Raw genomic sequence first — 23,579 nt, forward strand, 5'->3', positions numbered from 1 at the left:
CTCAATAAAGATTTCCAAATGTTGCACAAGTGTCTCAAAATGTTACACAGTGTAAATCATAGGATAACCCCCTCAAAAAAAAAAAAAAAAGGTCCGCCAGAGTGACTTATTTCCACTGGGGACCTTAACTGCTTGCCCCTCCTGGGTTATCTTGGCGTATCCTGGGTTAATACATCTCCGGGGTTAATTATCCCGAGGCAGGATAGTCGTGGTGCTGGGGATAATAGCTCCAGTTCCTAGGATGAAGAGGCTTGAAGAGAGACCGTTGCTGGCTTGGATAAGTAAACAAAGCAGCCGCCATCTTGGCCGCCCCCGCGTCCCTGGTTACCATGGAAACGGCAGCGTGACGTCACTGCCCATGACCTAAATAGTGGCGCCCACGTGACCTGTGGACCCCCCAGGGTGACCTATACCACGCCCACGTGACCTGTGTATCCCTTGGGTGACCCACTCCACGTCCATGTGACCTGTGTATCCCCAGGGTGACCCACACCACGTCCATGTGATCTGTGGACCCCCAGGGTGACCCACACCACGTCCATGTGACATGTGTATCCCCAGGGTGACCCACACCACGTCCATGTGACCTGTGTATCCCCAGGGTGACCCACACCACGTCCATGTGACCTGTGTATCCCCAGGGTGACCCACACCACGTCCATGTGATTTGTGGACCCCCAGGGTGACCCACACCACGTCCATGTGACATGTGTATCCCCAGGGTGACCCACACCACGTCCCTGTGACATGTGTATCCCCAGGGTGACCCACACCACGTCCATGTGACCTGTGAACCCCCAGGGTGACCCACACCACGTCCATGTGACATGTGTATCCCCAGGGTGACCCACACCACGTCCATGTGATCTGTGGACCCCCAGGGTGACCCACACCACGTCCATGTGACATGTGTATCCCCAGGGTGACCCACACCACGTCCATGTGATCTGTGGACCCCCAGGGTGACCCACACCACGTCCATGTGACATGTGTATCCCCAGGGTGACCCACACCACGTCCATGTGACCTGTGAACCCCCAGGGTGACCCACACCACGTCCATGTGACATGTGTATCCCCAGGGTGACCCACACCACGTCCATGTGATCTGTGGACCCCCAGGGTGACCCACACCACGTCCATGTGACATGTGTATCCCCAGGGTGACCCACACCACGTCCATGTGACATGTGTATCCCCAGGGTGACCCACACCACGTCCATGTGACCTGTGAACCCCCAGGGTGACCCACACCACGTACATGTGACATGTGTATCCCCAGGGTGACCCACACCACGTCCATGTGACCTGTGAACCCCCAGGGTGACCCCACACCACGCCCACGTGACCTGAGGACCCCCAGGGTGACCCACTCCACGCCCACACCACCCACGCCATTACAGTGGTGTCCTAACCTGTGTCCTAATTATATGTGAAGAAAATAGTGTACACATTACTGAGATTATTATTATTATTATTATTATTATTATTATTATTATTATTATTATTATTATTATTATTATTATTATTATTATTATAATTATTATTATTATTATTATTATTATTATTATTATTATTATTATTATTATTATTATTATTATTATTATAATTATTATTATTATTATTATTATTATTATTATTATTATTATTATTATTATTATTATCATGTTAGTTACTATTATTATTAGTATTAGTATTAGTAGTAGTATTGATGTTGTTGGTATTGTTGTTGCTTCTCTTATTTTTGTTGTTGTTGTTGTTGTTAATGTTGTTGTTGGTACAAGTATTGCAGAGTGAGCAGTGAACGTTGTGCAGTATCTATCCTGCCTTTATCTATCCTACCCTTTAAGAAAACTATCTTCTACCATCTACTTTTACGCTGAAGAGGCGGGCTCAGGAGCCTGAGCCTAGGCGCACGAAGTGGAGATTACATTGCGTCAGTCTGCGTCAATCTGCGTCAGCGGGGCTCTAAACAGCACCCCTAGCTGGGTGCTGGACCGGGCCCAGCACCCAGCTGTACCAGTGACGCAAGACTCTGGCGTCACCAGTACACGTGTCAAGACACACCCTGTGTCCTGGACACGGGGTGCGGGGTGGTTGAGGGGTGGTTGATATTGGTTATAGTGTGAATGGTGGTTAGAGGGGTGGATGATGTTGGTTATAGTGTGAATGGTCGTTAGAGGGGTGGTTGAGTGGTGGTTGATGTTGGTTATAGTGTGAATGGTGGTTAGAGGGGTGGTTGAGTGGTGGTTGATGTTGGTTATAGTGTGAATGATGGTTAGAGGGGTGGTTGATGTTGGTTATAGTGTGAATGATGGTTAGAGGGGTGGTTGAGTGGTGGTTGATGTTGGTTATAGTGTGAAATTCTAAATACAGACAGGGAGCAGATTGAAGTTGGAGCCATCTGTGGGTCAGCGATTTTATTTGCTCTCTCTCTCTCTCTCTCTCTCTCTCTCTCTCTCTCTCTCTCTCTCTCTCTCTCTCTCTCTCTCTCTCTCTCTCTCTCTCTCTCTCTCTCTCTCTCTCTCTCTCTTTGTTTCTCTCTTTGTCTCTCTCTTTGTCTCTCTTTGTCTCTCACTCTTTCCCTCTTATTCACCTCCAGGTAGACTCCCCATTAGAGAGGTGTCCTGACGTGCCCCACTGTTACAGAGGTGCCTTGGCGTGTCCCACTCCATTATAGGTGTCCTGACATATCCCACTCCGCTATAGAAGTGTCCTGGCGTATCCCACTCCGTTATAGAGGTGTCTTGACATCCCACTCCATTATAAAGGTGTCTTGGCGTATCCCACTCCGTTATGGAGGTGTCCTAGCGTGTCCCGTCCATCAGAGAGGTGCCTTGGCGTCTCCACTCCATTGCAGAGGCGTCCTTCCTGCGTCACTTCCTCTTTACTACCCAGGTCAAATATATCGCGGTGAAGGACTCTTGAGTGAGTAGTGACCTAACTCACTAACTCTACTCTTCCGTGTTAGTGTCTCAACATCTCTCACCTTCTATTATACCCTGACGTAAATTACTGACGTCAGTACCTTAGCTGTTGCTGTAAATTTACGTAATTTACAAATGCCACTTTCTTTGTTTACAGTTAGGCAATCCTCTCTTCCAGTGTTGCGAAGACTGCTGTATTTACACTCTCGTGAGAGTAAGTTGCGGTAGGCCAGTAGGCCTACTGCAACTGTTACAGTCCTAGATGATGTCACTTACACACCCTATAGAAAGTCCCTGAGTAAATACAGAATTTCGAGTAATCTTGACCGCCAGGATGCCACCCCACAACAGTCATCTAACACCCAGGTACCTGCTTACTGCAAGGTGAACAAGGACAGCAGGTGTAAGGAAGTATGCCAAACGTTTCACCCGTGCCGGGGATCGATACCGGACCCTCCGTGTGTGAGCTAAGGACGCTACCAAACGTCTACCACTCGACTGTACTTATCTAACCTATTTTTAAAGCTACACAAGGTCCTCGCTCCGGAGTAACAAACTCCCGAGTAACGCTACTCGGGAGTGTTCCACTCAACCACAACTCTGTATCCTATATCCTTTCTGAATCTATTTTTTTTTCAACTAGAGCCCCTTGTTGCGAGTCCTGTGTTGGTCAGATATTTTCACGTAACATCCCCTTTATTTATTCCTGTCTTCCATTTATACACCTGAGTCATATCCTCCACACAGTTGAGTTACTTAACTGTCTTAACTTTGAAGGTTTAAATAATAACATATTAAAAGAACCGCGGTGGAAATAAGTCACTTTGACTTTTTTGGGTTATCCTGGTGGGTAATTTACGCTATGAAGATTAAGACACGTGTGCAACAGTTGGGTGTCTTTATTGATAAATTTATGGACTCAATAATTGCCGAGGCAATTGGTAGCCATCTTGAAATGCATAGATTGATCAATGAATCTCAACAAGGTTTTACAAAAGGGCGTTCCTGTCTTTACGAATTCATTAATTTTTTTCACTAAGATATTTGAGGAGGTAGATCATGGTAATATAGATAAATTAAAACCTAACAAATCCCCAGGCCCTGATGAACTGTATGCAAGGGTTCTAAAGGAATGTAAAGAGGAGCTTAGCACACCTTTGGCTAATCTTTTCAACATATCACTACAAACTGGCATGGTGCCAGATAAGTGGAAAATGGCAAATGTGATACCTATTTTCAAAACAGGTGACAGGTCCTTAGCTTCGAACTATAGACCAATAAGCCTAACCTCCATAGTGGGAAAATTTATGGAATCAATAATTGCCGAGGCAGTTCGTAGCCACCTTGAAAAGCATAAATTAATCAACGAATCTCAGCATGGTTTTACAAAGGGACGTTCCTGCCTTACGAATTTATTAACTTTTTTCACTAAGGTATTTGAGGAGGTAGATCATGGTAACGAATATGATATTGTGTATATGGACTTCAGTAAGGCTTTTGACAGGGTCCCACATCAGAGACTATTGAGGAAAATTAAAGCACATGGAATAGGAGGAGAAATTTTTTCCTGGATAGAGGCATGGTTGACAAATAGGCAGCAGAGAGTTTGCATAAATGGGGAGAAATCAGAGTGGGGAAGCGTCACGAGCGGTGTTCCACAGGGGTCAGTGTTGGGCCCCCTGCTGTTCACAATCTACATAAACGACATAGATGAGGGCATAAAGAGCGACATCGGCAAGTTTGCCGATGACACCAAAATAGGCCGTCGAATTCATTCTGACGAGGACATTCGAGCACTCCAGGAAGATTTGAATAGACTGATGCAGTGGTCGGAGAAGTGGCAGATGCAGTTTAATATAGACAAATGCAAAGTTCTAAATGTTGGACAGGACAATAACCATGCCACATATAAACTAAATAATGTAGATCTTAATATTACGGATTGCGAAAAAGATTTAGGAGTTCTGGTTAGCAGTAATCTGAAACCAAGACAACAGTGCATAAGTGTTCGCAATAAAGCTAATAGAATCCTTGGCTTCATATCAAGAAGCATAAATAATAGGAGTCCTCAGGTTGTTCTTCAACTCTATACATCCTTGGTTAGGCCTCATTTAGATTATGCTGCACAGTTTTGGTCACCGTATTACAGAATGGATATAAATTCTCTGGAAAATGTACAAAGGAGGATGACAAAGATGATCCCATGTATCAGAAACCTTCCCTATGAGGATAGACTAAGGGCCCTGAAACTGCACTCTCTAGAAAGACGTAGAATTAGGGGGGATATGATTGAGGTTTATAAGTGGAAGACAGGAATAAATAAAGGGGATGTAAATAGTGTGCTGAAAATATCTAGCCTAGACAGGACTCGCAGCAATGGTTTTAAGTTGGAAAAATTCAGATTCAGGAGGGATATAGGAAAGTACTGGTTTGGTAATAGAGTTGTGGATGAGTGGAACAAACTCCCAAGTACCGTTATAGAGGCCAGAACGTTGTGTAGCTTTAAAAATAGGTTGGATAAATACATGAGTAGATGTGGGTGGGTGTGAGTTAGACCTGATAGCTTGTGCTAACAGGTCGGTTGCCGTGTTCCTCCCTTAAGTCAGTGTGACCTGACCTGACTAGGTTGGGTGCATTGGCTTAAGCCGGTAGGGACTTGGACCTGCCTCGCATGGGCCAGTGGGCCTTCTGCAGTGTTCCTTCGTTCTTATGTTCTTAATATATATGATGTTATGTATATGGACTTCAGTTAGGCTTTTGATAGAGTTCCACATCAGAGACTATTAAGGAAAATTAAGGCACACGGAATAGGAGGCGATGGGCAGGCGATGCAAAATGCCCCCAATAAAAAGTAGGGGCGCCATTGGTACACTAAGGGAAAACACCGTAAGTGTCCGGGGCCCAAGACTGTGCAACAGCCTCCCACCAAGCATAAGGGGAATTACCAATAAACCCCTGGCTGCCTTCAAGAGAGAGCTGGACAGATACCTAAAGTCAGTGCCGGATTAGCCGGGCTGTGGCTCGTACGTTGGACTGCGTGCGGACACCAGTAACAGCCTAGTTGATCAGGCCCTGATCCATCGGGAGGCCTGGTCATGGACCGGGCCGCGGGGGCGTTGATCCCCGGAATAACCTCCAGGTAACCTCCAGGTAACCAGGATAGAGGCATGGTTGACAAATAGGCAGCAGAGAATTTGCATAAATGGGGAGAAATCAGTGGGGAAGCGTCACTAGCGGTGTTCCACAGGGGTCAGTGTTGGGCCCTTTGTTTTTCACAATCTACATAAACGACATGGGAATAAATGAGGGAATAAATAGCGACATAAGTAAGTTTGCTGATGACACCAAAATAGGCAGTCGAATTCATTCTGACGAGGACATTAGAGCACTCCAGGAAGATTTGAAAAGACTGATGCAGTGGTCGGAGAAGTGGCAGATGTAGTTTAATATAGACAAATGCATCGGACAGGAAAATAACCATGCCACATATAAACTAAATAATGTAGATCTTAATATTACTGATAGCGAAAAGGAATTAGGAATTCTGGTTAGCAGTAATCTGAAACCAAGACAACAGTGCATAAGTGTTCGCAATAAAGCTAACAGAATCCTTGGCTTCATATCAAGAAGCATAAATAATAGGAGTCCTCAGGTTGTTCTTCAACTCTATACATCCTTGGTTAGGCCTCATCTACATTATGCTGCACAGTTTTGGTCACCGTCAAATACAGAGGAAGCAGTAGTAGTGAAATAATGATGATGTAATCAATCCCTTAACCTGGAGAAAAGTTAGTTCAGCTCCATGAAGCTGAACTAACTCTTCTCCAGGCTTCGGGACTGACCTCCTCAAATACTTCCTCTCCAGGCTGAGGAACTGATTACATCATCTTGATTCCATTACAACTGTTGCCTCTATATTTGACTGAAGAAGCCCACTGTGTGGGCGAAACGTTTCATCAATAAACACACCCAACTGTTGCACATGTGTCTTAATCTTCAACTTAATGGTATTTTATACCATTTCAAACACAATTTACACTATGTATGATGATTGTCACAGACCGGGCTACGGGGGCGTTGACCCCCGGAACTCTCTCCAGGTAAACTCCAGCTATGTGTACTTGTGCCTAGTTAAACTTACTCCATAATTCTACAGCTAGAGAGTGCAGATTCAGTGCCTTCAGTCTATTCTCGTAGGAAAGATTTCTGATACATGGGATCAGCTTCGTCATCCTTCGAGTTTATTGCTCACCACATACCCACAGGATGGGTATAGGTTTGTAGGAGTACATCTACCGCCCACAGATGGGTATAGGTTTGTAGGAGTACATCTACCGCCCACAGGATGGGTATAGGTTTGTAGGAGTACATCTACCGCCCACAGGATGGGTATAGGTTTGTAGGAGTACATCTACCGCCCACAGGATGGGTATGGGGTGCATGATAAAGATGTTAAACCAGGAGCACATTTGGGTTTATATCTAGAGTTCACTTATTTGTTGCAAGGAAATTCTTCTCTGTGTTTCCATAGTTGCAAAGCTACCGGAAGTTCTCTCCTGAATTACGTTACCTGGGAGTCTGATCCACACATCTACACTACCTGGGAGTCTGATCCACACATCTACACTACCTGGGAGTCTGATCCATACATCTACACTACCTGGGAGTCTGATCCACACATCTACACTACCTGGGAGTCTGATCCATACATCTACACTACCTGGGAGTCTGATCCATACATCTACACTACCTGGGAGTCTGATCCACACATCTACACTACCTGGGAGTCTGTTCCATACATCTACACTACCTGGGAGTCTGATCCACACATCTACACTACCTGGGAGTCTGTTCCATACATCTACACTACCTGGGAGTCTGATCCATACATCTACACTACCTGGGAGTTTGATCCATACATCTACACTACCTGGGAGTCTGATCCGCACATCTACACTACCTGGGAGTCTGATCCATACATCTACACTACCCGGGAGTCTGATCTATACATCTACACTACCTGGGAGTTTGATCACATCTACACTACCCGGGAGTCTGATCTATACATCTACACTACCTGGGAGTTTGATCCATACATCTACACTACCTGGGAGTCTGATCCACACATCTACACTACCTGGGAGTCTGATTCGCACATCTACACTACCTGGGAGTCTGATCTATACATCTACACTACCTGGGAGTCTGATCCACACATCTACACTACCTAGGAGTCTGATCCACACATCTACACTACCTAGGAGTCTGATCCACACATCTACACTACCTAGGAGTCTGATCCACACATCTACACTACCTGGGAGTTTGTTCCACTCATCTACAACTACCTGGGAGTCTGATCCATACATCTACACTACCTGGGAGTCTGATCCACACATCTACACTACCTGGGAGTCTGATCCACACATCTACACTACCTAGGAGTCTGATCCACACATCTACACTACCTAGGAGTCTGATCCACACATCTACACTACCTAGGAGTCTGATCCACACATCTACACTACCTGGGAGTTTGTTCCACTCATCTACAACTACCTGGGAGATTGTTCCACTCATCTACAACTACCTGGGAGATTGTTCCACTCATCTACAGCTACCTGGGAGATTGTTCCACTCATCTACAGCTACCTGGGAGATTGTTCCACTCATCTGCACTATCTTGGAGATTGTTCCACTCATCTGCACTACCTGGGAGATTGTTCCACTCATCTGCACTATCCTGGAGATTGTTCCACTCATCTACAACTACCTGGGAGATTGTTCCACTCATCTACAACTACCTGGGAGATTGTTCCACTCATCTACAACTACCTGGGAGATTGTTCCACTCATCTACAACTACCTGGGAGATTGTTCCACTCATCTACAACTACCTGGGAGATTGTTCCACTCATCTACAACTACCTGGGAGATTGTTCCACTCATCTACAACTACCTGGGAGATTGTTCCACTCATCTACAGCTACCTGGGAGATTGTTCCACTCATCTACAACTACCTGGGAGATTGTTCCACTCATCTACAGCTACCTGGGAGATTGTTCCACTCATCTACAACTACCTGGGAGATTGTTCCACTCATCTACAGCTACCTGGGAGATTGTTCCACTCATCTACAACTACCTGGGAGATTGTTCCACTCATCTACAGCTACCTGGGAGATTGTTCCACTCATCTACAACTCTATTGCTAAACCAGCGCTTTCCTGTGGTCCCTAATCTAGTGCATGTTTGTTTGTTTGTTTGTGTGTACTTACCTATTTGCACTCACTTAGTTGTGGTTGCGGGAGTCGAGTCACAGCTCCTGGACCCGCCTTTTCGCTGGTCGCTACTAGGTCATTCTCCCTGCTTCGTGAGCATTATCATACCTCTTCTTAAAGCTATGTATGTATCCTGCCTCCAATACATCACTTTCTCACCCGTGTGTGTGTGTGTGTGTGTACGCAACAGGACGTACACACATGTGTGTGAGGACATAAGATTGCATGAGTGACGTCATCACGTCAAGGTCACCCCAGCCTCACCTCTACCTGTGTTGTTGTTGTTGTTGTTGTTTGTTACTGTTACTCCTGCTGCTGCTGCTGTTGTTGTTTGGCCTCACATCTTGCCTACTGGTCGGCTCTTCTTCCAAGGAACCAGGTTACCTCCCCCCCCCCCTTGGTGCAACCCCACGTTCAACTCCCCACCACCACAGTGTTAAACCTGTGAGGTCATCAGGTTTGATTCCAGGAAGAAGAAGAGGGTGGCTCCACCTCCCTGGATCAAGAACTCTTCTTCAGGCACTTACTGTGAAGGTCCCCATATACGCAAGAGTATACACACAGATGTGTGTATATCTCAGTGTATATATACACACAGAGATGTGTATATCTCAGAGGTACTTAATTGTACTCACCTAATTGTGGTTGCAGGGGTCGAGACTCAGCTCCTGACCCCGGCTCTTCACTGGTCGCTGCTAGGTCCTCTCTCTCTTTGCTCCCTAAGCTTTGTCATACCTCGCCTTAAAACTATGTATGGTTTCCTTCCTCCACTATATCACTTGCTAGACTATTCCACTTCCTGATAACTCTATAACTGAAGTACTGTGTATATCTCAGTGTATATACACACAGAGATGTGTATATCTCAGTGTATATACACACAGAGATGTGTATATCTCAGTGTATATACACACAGAGATGTGTATATCTCAGTGTATATACACTGGTAGTTTACATTAATCACTATTTAAGGTATTTAAGTATTCCTGGCTGGCAGTGTACAGGTGACGTATAGATTTAATGACCTTCGTACAGTAGACAGTCTTGAAACCTCACAACTCAACCATTGGTGATGACAGATAATGTACAGATTTCTGTACATAATCAGGTTGCTGTGTGCGCCTCCGTGTCTGTACATGTGTGTGCATACGTGTGCGCGCACGTGTGGTTACAAAAAAAAAAAAAACAAGTTACACCATGTCTGTGTTTACATTAGCGGCCATGTTGTGACGTCACAGTAGAGGCGGGGAACTGGTTCTTGCTGGTTGATGGTGTGGCAACCCTCCCTTCCTCTCTCCCTCCCCCCTCCACCACCCCTCCTAGCCCTCCATCCCCCTCCTTACCCTCCCACCGTCACATTACCCTCCCTCCCTCCCTCACTCTCCTCAATCATCCTCCCCCTCCATACCATTCCCCTCCCCTCCCGTTTTCCTGCTTCCTCCCTCTTACTCTCTTCACTCACTCCACCTCTCTCTCTCTCTCTCTCTCTCTCTCTATTTACACCATGGTTTTACAGGGTTGGGAAATAAGTACCTAGCTTTATTTACAAGCTAAGAATTGTTACCTACTTCAGCTTATTTGAAAGTGTTTTTATTGTTATGAGACAAATAGGGAACAGGATGAAGTTGGAGCCATCCGTGATCCATATGTGGGCCAGTGATTTCATTTGGTCAACTGACTTCATTTCGTTGATGTCATTACGCCGTACGAACATGTGGCAGACTCAAGTCATCCTGGGAGTAAATGATCTCAGATGAAGTGATGTTCTGGAGACGGGTACAGCCAGAGTGTAATTGCTTCTGGCTGCCCGTCTTGTGGTGTAGAAGCTCACTTCTGGCTGTCCTCGGAGCGGAGCCAAGTGTGATAACCTCCACAACACTGGCCTTGTGCATAACAGTAAGGCAACCCACATCCTCCAGTATTGAATCTCTCTCTCTCTCTCTCTCTCTCTCTCTCTCTCTCTCTCTGACCGTGTAGTGTGGATATTATGTAGTGAATCAGGAATCAATAGTAAAGGGTCGTCTCATCAGAAAATCTTGTATGTTACAGCGTATCACACAAGCTGTATCTGAGTTACAGTGAGTACTCTGATTACGGTGCCCGGTGGCCTGATCGCTAAAGATCTCGCTTCACACGGCGAGGGTAAGTAAGTAAGTAAGTAAATTTATTCAGGTATACACAAATACAGTTACATAGAATTATCATACATAGCAGCATATGTGTAGAGAACCTGGGATAACCCAAAAAAGTCAGACAGAGTGACTTATTTCCATTGGGGTCCTTTTACCTTATTATTATAATATAAAGGTTATAATATTTTCTTATTATTCTACAATGAAGATAACATCTTATTATCATACTAAAAAGACTATCTACTACACGAGGGTCATTAAGACTATCTACAATATGAGGGTCATTACTAGGAATAAGGTAAAATTTACATGTATTTTAGCTAAAAAATAGAAAATCATTCCCCTCCCTTTCTGTAGCTTCATTCACCAGACACTTTTTGGCAGTCTTCTTGAACTGGTTCATGCTATGACTGGCTTTGACATGTGCAGGTAGTCTGTTCCATTTCTTTATTGCTGTACAATAAAAGGTGTTTGACGCCTGGCCACTGACTGTGGGTACTACAAAGTTGTGCTCTCTCCCCCTAGTACTATGATTGCTTTGGTTCCCAACCTTGACAAAATTGACAGCAAGATATTCTGGACACTGTTCGTGAGCAATTTTATAAACATGATTTAGCTTCAGTTGTTTTACTCTGTCTTCAACATTCAGCATATCCAACTGCTGTAATTCATCCTGGCCTACATGTTCTCTTGGTCCCAGCCCCAGGATGAATCTTACGATTTTGTTCTGGGTGATTTGCAGTCTATCTTTCAGTTTTTTTGTCAAGGCAGAGTACCATGAAGAGCAAGCGTAATCCATATGGCATTGTATAAGGGCTAGACATAGGGTCCTGCGAGCCTCAGTAGGTAGACACTGTGCTTGTCTATACAGGAACTTCAGTCTGGCATTCGCTATCAATTCTCCTGACATGCATGGGTCAAAGGGGATTCCCAGATATTTTACTGATGAAACCAAAGTGATGGACTCCCCATTACACTGAACATTAAAATTATGTACCCTTCTCAGTTTGTTTCGTGCCAAAGAGAATGGCTTCAGTTTTCCCTAGGTGTAATGATAGTTTGTTGTCTACTAACCATTTGCTGCAGGACTCCAGTTCCAGTGTTAAAACATTAGCAATATCTTGTGGGTCTTTACCTGTCACTAACAGAGCACTGTCATTTGCATACAGTAGGAGTTTGCACTTGACACTGATAGGCATATCATTGACAGGGTCTGTGTTCGATTCCCAGCGAGGGTAGAAATATTGGTAAGTGGAATAGATTGGGAAGCGATGTAGTGGAGGCAGGATCCATTCATAGCTTTAAGCAGAGGTATGATAAAGCTCATTGTGCAGGGAGAGTGACCCAGTAGCGGCCAGTGAAGAGGCGGGGCCATTAGCTACGACTCGACCCCTGCAACCACAACTAGGTGAGTACACACACACACACACACACACACACACACACACACACACACACACACACACACACACACACTGAACATCTCAACCAAGACTTCAGTGGCACCTCTCAGCTGCCTTGACCAGTGCCAACAATGCAGGGGATTTAAAACACTGAAGCACATTGAGAGTCAAGTCACGTATATTCCTGGCAATAACGTTGGACCTGCCGTAACATGATAGACATTTCAAAGCTGACGAGTCCTGGTACCTGTTAATGATATTTGTGGAAAATACTGTATATATTTTCCAGAAATACAGTAGTTATATGTAAATAGATGGCCATACTGTATTTAATAATATTTGTTATAAAAAAACGGGAAGCTGCGCCTGCGCAGAAGGGACTCGCCATTTTTTGTTTGAATTGAGTAACAGACGTTAGTTAATAATGTAAAGAATTTTCGTGCTCTAGAGGTAAAATTGGGCTGACACCTCTCAAATAGGAGGCGAAATTGTTGGATATGCATTTCTGCATAAATTGAGATATCAGACGACTGGACAAGACAGCTCCAGGAACCTCAGATAAGCTATCTAGATTCATGTTATAATTCTGGCCAGTATTTTCATAAATTTAGTTAGTGAGGTTTTCTGAGTATGATACACATTAATCTCCAGTCAAATTGGTGAGTGATTTTAAGATATATTTTCCTTCTGTTATGTAAATGTGTGTATATATAATCACTTATTAATTTTAATATACAGTCCACAAATTTATATATTTACCAGCATTCCTGGTGATACATATTTCATTTGTAATTAATAGGTCCAGAGCAACTTGTGGATATGACAGTGGTAGGTATCGAAGGGGGACATTTTTTGTGACCTAGGTGTCCCAAATTCCTACTTGTCTAACTGATAAATAATAATTATCTTTGTTCATTTACTGTTATGTACATAATGATACATTCAGATAAATGTAATTTTCCACAATATTCATAAAAGAAGGATAGTTAATTTACATTAATGATCTTGATGAAGGAATTACAAGTGACATGAGCAAATTTGTTGATGATACAAAGATAGGCCGTATGATTCATTCTGAAGAGGATTCCAATGAACTTCAGGAGGATTTGGACAAATTAATGTCTTGATCTGAGAAAATGGCAGATGAAGTTCAATGTGGACAAGTGTAAAGTACTGGTCCTTGGGAATGAAAATAACCCTCAAAGCTATAAACTAGATGAAGTAGAGCTTGATCATACAGAATGTGAAAAGGACTTGGGAGTCATGGTAAGCAGAAATCTAAAGCCAAGACAACAGTGCCTAAGTGTAAGTGCCCAAGGTAACGGCTTGATAAAGCTGGGTAACGGCTTGATAAAGCTCGTAACGGCTTGATAAAGCTTGTAACGGCTTGGTAAAGCTCGTAATGGCTTGATAAAGCTCGTAACGGCTTGATAAAGATCCTGGAGAGCGAAACATTGTCACAATAAAATGTCACAGTTGTTACACTTGTGTCCTTTTACTTTACATATTGTCGGTAATTTTGCCAACATTAGTACCAGTCAGAGGTGACCTGTACTTATCTCAGTGAGGACGTGTCGAGTGTGCTCTCTACAAACTGAACCAAGATGCCCTCCATCGAGCAACTTTACCAACAGCTTAATTAAGGAAGAATTGAGGATGGCAAAGATGGAGATTCGGCGACTGGCCGAGGAAAACAAAAAGATTCGTAGTAGTCCTCCTGTTTTGAGTCCTCAGGTCAAGAAGGGAAACTGGTCAGTGGCTGGACAGCATGGAACAAAGTTGACGATCAAGAAGACGAATGGAAAGGTGGAAACGATGAAGAAGAAAGAGACTGCTGTGGAATCTGTTGTGGAAACATCTAATGCATTCTCCATGCTACCCGACGAATGTGAGTCGACTACTGGGAACGTCACGACGAACGACACCAAGGAATGTAAGAATATTGTTGTTGTTGGGGATAGCCAAGTTAGGTACATGGATAGGGCATTCTGCTTGAAGGACAGGAGCAGGAAACAAAGGGTTTGCTTTCCTGGGGCTGGGATGGAGGATATTGTTAGCCATCTGGATGACATCATGAGAGGTAATGGGAGTAATCCTTTTATCTGTCTCAGTGCTGGAGGCAATGATGTTGGCAGACGTAGGAGTGAGGACCTGATTAGCAGGTATAGGTCAGCAATAGAAATAATTAGGAGGAAGGGTGGGAACCCTGTCATATGTGGTATTTTGCCAAGGAGAGGAGTTGGAAATGAATGGTTGTCCAGGGCAATTGGTGTCAATTGCTGGTTGGACAAATACTGTAAGGAAAATGCGGTAACGTTCATTGACAACTGGGACCTCTTCTATGGCAGAAATGACATGTATGCCAGGGATGGGGTTCACTTATCTAGGTCTGGGGTGGGGGCACTGAGTAATATTATGAGTTCTAGGAGAACTAGTAATAAGCAGAACGAGGTAGATATTGAAAAGCCAGTGACACTAGGTGATAAGGACAGTAGTAGGTTTAGTAGAAAAACAGAAATGAGCAGGAAGGGTAAAGAGAAAGGAGAGTCTTTCAATGTATATTATGCTAATAGCCGTAGTGCTAGGAATAAGATGGACGAATTGAGATTAATTGCTAGTGCAGGAAACTTTGATGTATTTGCCATAACTGAGACGTGGTTTAATTCAAAAAGTCGGGACATGCCTGCAGAATGTCACATTCAGGGTTTTAAATTGTTCCAAGTAGATAGAAGTATCGGGAAGGGGGGTGGGGTGGCATTGTATGTCCGAGATCGCTTGAACTGTTGCATAAAAACGGGTATTAAGTCTGAAGTAACACATACAGAGTCTGTTTGAATAGAATTTTCAGAGGGGCATGAAAAATTGATTTTAGGTGTGATATACCGTCCCCCAAACTTAGATAGGGACCAAGGGAGACTACTATGGGAGGAAATTGTTAAGGCCACAAGGCACGATAATGTAGTAATTCTAGGAGACTTTAACTTTAGTCATATTGATTGGAATTTCTTGACTGGGAATTTAGAATCATACGACTTCTTAGAAGTAGTTCAGGATTGTTTTTTGAAACAGTTTGTGACAGAGCCTACAAGGGAAAATAACCTGCTTGACTTAGTTCTGGCAAACAATGAATCCCTTGTAAATAATTTAGAAATTTCAGAGGAACTGGGTGCTAGCGACCACAAATCAATTACATTTAGCATTGAATGGAAGTATGATAGTAGGGATAACTCAGTAACAGTCCCAGATTTTCGCTTAGCAGATTACGATGGGCTTAGAGAACACTTATCGTCTGTTGACTGGGGTAACGAAGAGAGCTATCAATATGAAAGTTTTCTGAACACTATACATGCTGTTCAAAGAACGTTTATCCCGTATAAAGAAATTAGATCAAATAGAAATGACCCAAAATGGATGAATAATAGGCTGAAATATCTACTAGGGCATAAGAAATGAATTTACAGGCGTATCAAAAGAGGTGAGGGGTCGTCTTTTGAATCAATATATTGATATTAAGAGAGATATTAAAAAGGGGATAAGAAAAGCTAAAAGGGGCTATGAAATTAAAGTTGCTAGGGATTCGAAAACTAACCCAAAAAGTTTTTTCCAGGTCTATAGAACAAAAGTTAGAGATAAGATAGGTCCCCTTAAACATAACTATGGGCATCTTACTGACAAAGAGAATGAAATGTGCTCGATTTTAAACAATTATTTTCTCTCGGTTTTTACACAGGAAGACACTAACAATATTCCAGTAATTAATTTTTATAGTGGGCCAGAAGAAGATAAATTATGTAACATCACAGTCACTAGTGAAATGGTTGTGAAGCAGATAGACAGACTGAAGCAAAATAAGTCGCCGGGCCCTGATGAGTTTTTTTCAAGGGTTCTTAAGGAATGCAAAATGGAACTCTGTGAACCATTAACTAATACTTTTGATTTATCTCTTCAAACAGGTGTAGTGTCTGATATGTGGAAGATGGTTAATGTAATTCCTATTTTTAAAACAGGGGACAAGTCGTTACCGTCAAATTACCGCCCAGTAAGCCTGACCTCAATTGTAGGCAAATTACTAGAGTCAATTATAGCTGAGATTATGAGAAGCCATCTCGATAAGCATAGCTTGATTAATGATACTCAGCATGGATTCACGAGAGGCCGTTCTTGTCTAATTAATTTATTAACTTTCTTCAGTAAAGCTTTTGAGGCTGTTGATCACGATAAAGAATTTGATATTATTTACTTAGATTTTAGTAAGGCTTTTGATAGAGTTCCGCACCATAGACTGTTAAAGAAAGTGGCAGCTCATGGCATTGGGGGGAAAGTGCTCTCGTGGATCGAGTCATGGCTCACAGACAGAAAGCAGAGAGTGTCCATAAATGGGTTTAAATCCGAGTGGGGATCTGTAACAAGTGGCGTTCCACAGGGATCAATCTTGGGCCCGTTGTTGTTTATAATATATAGCAATGATCTTGATGAGGGAATTACTAGTGATATGAGCAAATTCGCCGATGACACAAAGATAGGTAGAATAATTGATTCAAACGTAGATGTTATGGAACTTCAGGAGGATTTAAACAAACTCAATACCTGGTCAGAAAAGTGGCAGATGCAGTTCAATGTAGATAAATGCAAGGTTCTGAAGCTCGGGAGTGTCCATAACCCTAGCACTTATAAGTTAAATAATGTAGAACTTAGCCATACAGATTGTGAAAAGGACTTGGGGGTTATGGTGAGCAGCAACCTTAAACCAAAACAGCAATGCCTAAGCGTACGTAATAAGGCAAACAGATTGCTGGGATTTATATTAAGAAGTGTAAGCAACAGAAGTTCAGCGGTTATATTACAGCTTTATACATCATTAGTAAGGCCTCACCTAGATTATGCAGCTCAGTTCTGGTCTCCACATTACAGAATGGACATAAATTCGTTAGAAAACATTCAGCGTAGAATGACTAAATTAATACATAGCATTAGAAATCTTCCTTATGAAGAAAGATTGAAGACTCTTAAGTTACATTCACTTGTTAGACGAAGAATGAGGGGAGACATGATCGAAGTGTATAAGTGGAGGATGGGTATTAATAAAGGGGATATTAATAAGGTCTTGAGGATATCTCTCCAAGAGAGAACCCACAGTAATGGATTTAAATTGGACAAGTTTAGATTTAGAAAGGACATAGGAAAGTATTGGTTTGGAAATAGGGTAGTTGATGAGTGGAACAGTCTACCTAGTTGGGTTATTGAGGCTAGGAGTTTGGGTAGTTTCAAATTTAGGTTGGATAAATATATGAGTGAGAGGGGTTGGATTTGAGTGGGACTTGCAAATGAGTGGATAGAGTTATCAGAGCTTATTTCTTTGGTGGCATTGAAAATTGGGTTGGGCAAATGTTTTGTTAGTGGGATGGATTGTAAAGGACCTACCTAGTATGCGCCAACAGGCCTGCTGCAGTGATCCTCCTTTCTTATGTGATTATGTTCTTTCTTAGGTTCTAAAGTGGTTAAGTGAGAGAGGGTGGGTATGAACAGAACCTGTCTTGCTGGTGTTCTTGTGTTGCTGTGAGGAGGATGTGGGTGTGTTTCCCTGGGGCTCGAGTGAAGAATATGTGTTGGAAATGGTATAGAATACCGACAAGTTGATGATTAAGACACATTTACAACAGTTGGGTATATTTATTGATGAAATATTTCACCTACACGGTAGACTTCTTCCGTCAGAGACAGAGGCAGCAGGTGTAGTAGTGAAATGATGTGAGGTGAGGGTGCATCAGGGGTGAGGTGCAGCAGCTGGAGTGTTCACATAGAGGATGGGTACAAATAAATTAGACACACGAGTTCACAGAAGGAAACTGAACCACAGAGAGCCCAGGAATCACAACAAGAGTTCAGAGAAGGAATCTGAACCCTCAGTTGAACCTCAGAGAGCCCAGGAATCACAACAAGGGTTCATAGAAGGAATCTGAAACCTCAAGTGAACCACAGAGAGCCCAGGAATCACAGCAAGGGTTCACAGAAGAAATCTGAACCCTCAGCTGAACCACAGAGAGCCCAGGAAGTACATTTGCAGTACAAGAGCAGTGTACACCTGGAATGATGTACGCGACCAGCGTGTAGACACAAGCACCGGCCCTGAATCCTAGATTAGACACCACCAGAGAGGTTCAAGAACCTCGGGCCTCCGAAGGCCACCAGGCGGGGGAAAGCCCAGGAGCCAGGGCTCAACCCCCCTCCCTAGTCAAGCTGATACAAGTTAGTACAACAGCAGCACCACTGGTCGTATTATCAAGATGCTATCTGTTAAAAGATAAGATTTAGATCATACGAGGTGAGGTGCCTTGGTGCTGGTGGAAGGGCTCTTGATCCGAGGAAATGGTACTATTCTTACTACGGCTATTACTACAACTACCATTTCTACTATTATTACTGCTACAAGCAGTTGTAGTAGTAGTAGTAGTAGGTAAACAAACCATGGTAAGGGCGAGGATTGAACCCGCGGTGGGTCGTAAAACACTGGTAGTAGCTAGTAGTAGTGGTGGTAGTAGTAGTAGTACTACTACTACTGCTAATAATAATAGGTGCGCCAGGTGTGTGGGTAAAGACACCACTCCCCTCTCTCACTCCTCCACATCCCCTCCACCCACATCCACACCCACATCTCCACCCACATTCCAGCCACCCAAATCCCTCCTACCACACCCTCTCCACCCACACCCACATACCAGCCACCCACACATCCACCACCCACACCCCTCCTACCACACCGCTGCCACCCACACCCCTCCACCCAAGCCCTCCACCCACACATCCTGCCACCCATACCCCCTCAACCCACACACCACCACCCACACTCCCGTCACCCACATCTCACCCACCCACACCCCCTCCACCAACGCCGCTCCACCCACACCCCTCCACCCACAGTACGTTAGTTGACGGTAACTTCCGCCACACCTGCCACAGCCCAGCACCGCCTCTCCAGGTGTGTACACACACACACACACACACACACACACACACACACACACACACACACACACACACACACACACACACACACACACACACACACACACACACACATGATTATTATATGTCAGTTATGTTGTGTTGGTTTGAACAGGTTGTCGAGCCAGCTGGTTCACGGGGTTCCAACGACCGGGTTCACGGGGTTCCAAGGACAGGGTTCACGGGGTTCCAAGGACAGGGTTCACGGGGCTCAAACGACCGGGTTCACGGGGGTTCCACTGAACAACGAGCTAGCTCACGGGGTTCCATTGACCAACGACCTGGTTCACGATGGGTTCAACTGACCATCGACCGGGTTCACTGGTATTGTTTTCACTCGACTTGCGAAACTTATCTTTATCCATATTTATATCTGCGTATATACACATCCCGGTGTATATACACATCCTGGTGTATATACACATCCTGGTGTATATACACATCCCGGTGTATATACACATCCTGGTGTATATACACATCCTGGTGTATATACACATCCTGGTGTATATACACATCCTGGTGTATATACACATCCTGGTGTATATACACATCCCGGTGTATATACACATCCTGGTGTATATACACATCCTGGTGTATATACACATCCCGGTGTATATACACATCCCGGTGTATATACACATCCTGGTGTATATACACATCCTGGTGTATATACACATCCCGGTGTATATACACATCCTGGTGTATATACACATCCTGGTGTATATACACATCCTGGTGTATATACACATCCTGGTGTATATACACATCCCGGTGTATATACACATCCTGGTGTATATACACACGGTGTATATACACATCCTGGTGTATATACACATCCTGGTGTATATACACATCCTGGTGTATATACACATCCTGGTGTATATACACATCCTGGTGTATATACACATCCCGGTGTATATACACATCCTGGTGTATATACACATCCTGGTGTATATACACATCCTGGTGTATATACACATCCCGGTGTATATACACATCCTGGTGTATATACACATCCCGGTGTATATACACATCCTGGTGTATATACACATCCCGGTGTATATACACATCCTGGTGTATATACACATCCTGGTGTATATACACATCCCGGTGTATATACACATCCTGGTGTATATACACATCCCAGTGTACATACACATCCCGGTGTATATACACATCCCGGTGTTTATACACATCCCGGTGTATATGCACATCCTGGTGTATATACACATCTCGGTGTATATACACATCTCGGTGTATATACACATCCCGGCGTATATACACATCTCGGTGTATATACACATCCTGGTGTATATACACATCCCGGTGTATATACACATCCCGGTGTATATACACATCCCGGTGTATATACACATCCCGGTGTATATACACATCCCGGTGTATATACACATCCCGGTGTATATACACATCCTGGTGTATATACACATCCCGGTGTATATACACATCCCGGTGTATATACACATCCTGGTGTATATACACATCCCGGTGTATATACACATCCCGGTGTATATACACATCCCGGTGTATATACACATCCCGGTGTATATACACATCCCGGTGTATATACACATCCCGGTGTATATACACATCCTGGTGTATATACACATCCCGGTGTATATACACATCCCGGTGTATATACACATCCTGGTGTATATACACATCCCGGTGTATATACACATCCCGGTGTATATACACATCCTGGTGTATATACACATCCTGGTGTATATACACATCCTAGTGTATATACACATCCCGGTGTATATACACATCCTGGTGTATATACACATCCCGGTGTATATACACATCCCGGTGTATACACATCCTGGTGTATATACACATCCTGGTGTATATACACATCCTGGTGTATATACACATCCTGGTGTATATACACATCCCGGTGTATATACACATCCTGGTGTATATACACATCCCGGTGTATATACACATCCCGGTGTATATACACATCCTGGTGTATATACACATCCCGGTGTATATACACATCCCGGTGTATATACACATCCTGGTGTATATACACATCCCGGTGTATATACACATCCCGGTGTATATACACATCCTGGTGTATATACACATCCCGGTGTATATACACATCCCGGTGTATATACACATCCCGGTGTATATACACATCCCGGTGTATATACACATCCCGGTGTATATACACATCCTGGTGTATATACACATCCCGGTGTATATACACATCCCGGTGTATATACACATCCCGGTGTATATACACATCCCGGTGTATATACACATCCTGGCGTATATACACATCCCGGTGTATATACACATCCCGGTGTATATACACATCCCAGTGTATATACACATCCTGGCGTATATACACATCCCGGTGTATATACACATCCCGGTGTATATACACATTCCGGTGTATATACACATCCCGGTGTATATACACATCCCGGTGTATATACACATCCCGGTGTATATACACATCCCGGTGTATATACACATCCCGGTGTATATACACATCCCAGTGTATATACACATCCCAGTGTATATACACATCCTGGCGTATATACACATCCCGGTGTATATACACATCCCGGTGTATATACACATTCCGGTGTATATACACATCCCGGTGTATATACACATCCCGGTGTATATACACATCCCGGTGTATATACACATCCCGGTGTATATACACATCCCGGTGTATATACACATCCCGGTGTATATACACATCCTGGTGTATATACACATCTCGGTGTATATACACATCCTGGTGTATATACACATCCCGGTGTATATACACATCCTGGTGTATATACACATCTCGGTGTATATACACATCCTGGTGTATATACACATCTCGGTGCATATACACATCCCAGTGTATATACACATCCCGGTGTATATACACATCCTGGTGTATATACACATCTCGGTGTATATACACATCTTGGTGTATATACACATCCCGGTGTATATACACATCCTGGTGTATATACACACCTCGGTGTATATACACATCCCGGTGTATATACACATCCCGGTGTATATACACATCCCGGTGTATATACACATCCCGTTGTATATACACATCCTGGTGTATATACACATCTCGGTGTATATACACATCCTGGTGTATATACACATCCTGGTGTATATACACATCCCGGTGTATATACACATCCTGGTGTATATACACATCTCGGTGTATATACACTTCCTCGGTGTATATACACTTCCTCGGTGTATATACACCTCCCCAGTGTATATGCACTTCCTCGGTGTATATACACTTCCTCGGTGTATATACACTTCCTCGGTGTATATACACTTCCTCGGTGTATATACACTTCCTCGGTGTATATACACTTCCTCGGTGTATATACACATCCCGGTGTACATACACATCTCGGTGTTTATACACATCTCGGTATACAGTCTTAATACTGGAACGTAACTCTGAACTGATGGAACGGAACTCTGAAATGATGGAACGGAACTCTGAACTGATGGAACGGAACTCTAAACTGATGGAACGGAACTCTGAACTGATGGAACGGAACTCTGAACTGATGGAACGGAACTCTAAACTGATGGAACGGAACTCTAAACTGATGGAACGGAACTCTGAACTGATGGAACGATCCCAAAATTCATATGGGATAATTCTCGTAAGCTAACAGTTCCATTCTGAGCATTAAATACAGATTCTTAAGTCAAGGAGAATGGGCACACCAGTAGAGGAATGTGTGACATAATAAGAGGTTGTAATGCCATGGTTCACACTCAACACCTTCATAAAAGCATAGGAATGAGGTGTTAGATA

General features: G+C 43.7%; 1 protein-coding gene across 1 annotated transcript in view; it reads right to left on the reverse strand.

Moving 5' to 3' along the window:
• Positions 1–5,926: 5,926 nt before the first annotated feature.
• Positions 5,927–23,579, reverse strand: part of LOC138854173 (tigger transposable element-derived protein 1-like) — a 70,719-nt gene continuing 53,066 nt past the window's right edge. Inside the window, exon 2 of the mRNA XM_070095697.1 lies at positions 5,927–6,070. The gene's annotated coding sequence lies outside the window, so the exon portion shown is untranslated. The remainder of the gene's footprint in view (positions 6,071–23,579) is intronic.

The sequence above is a fragment of the Cherax quadricarinatus genome, chromosome 51, assembly GCF_038502225.1.
Source record: "Cherax quadricarinatus isolate ZL_2023a chromosome 51, ASM3850222v1, whole genome shotgun sequence".
Classification (NCBI taxonomy): Eukaryota; Metazoa; Arthropoda; class Malacostraca; order Decapoda; family Parastacidae; genus Cherax; species Cherax quadricarinatus.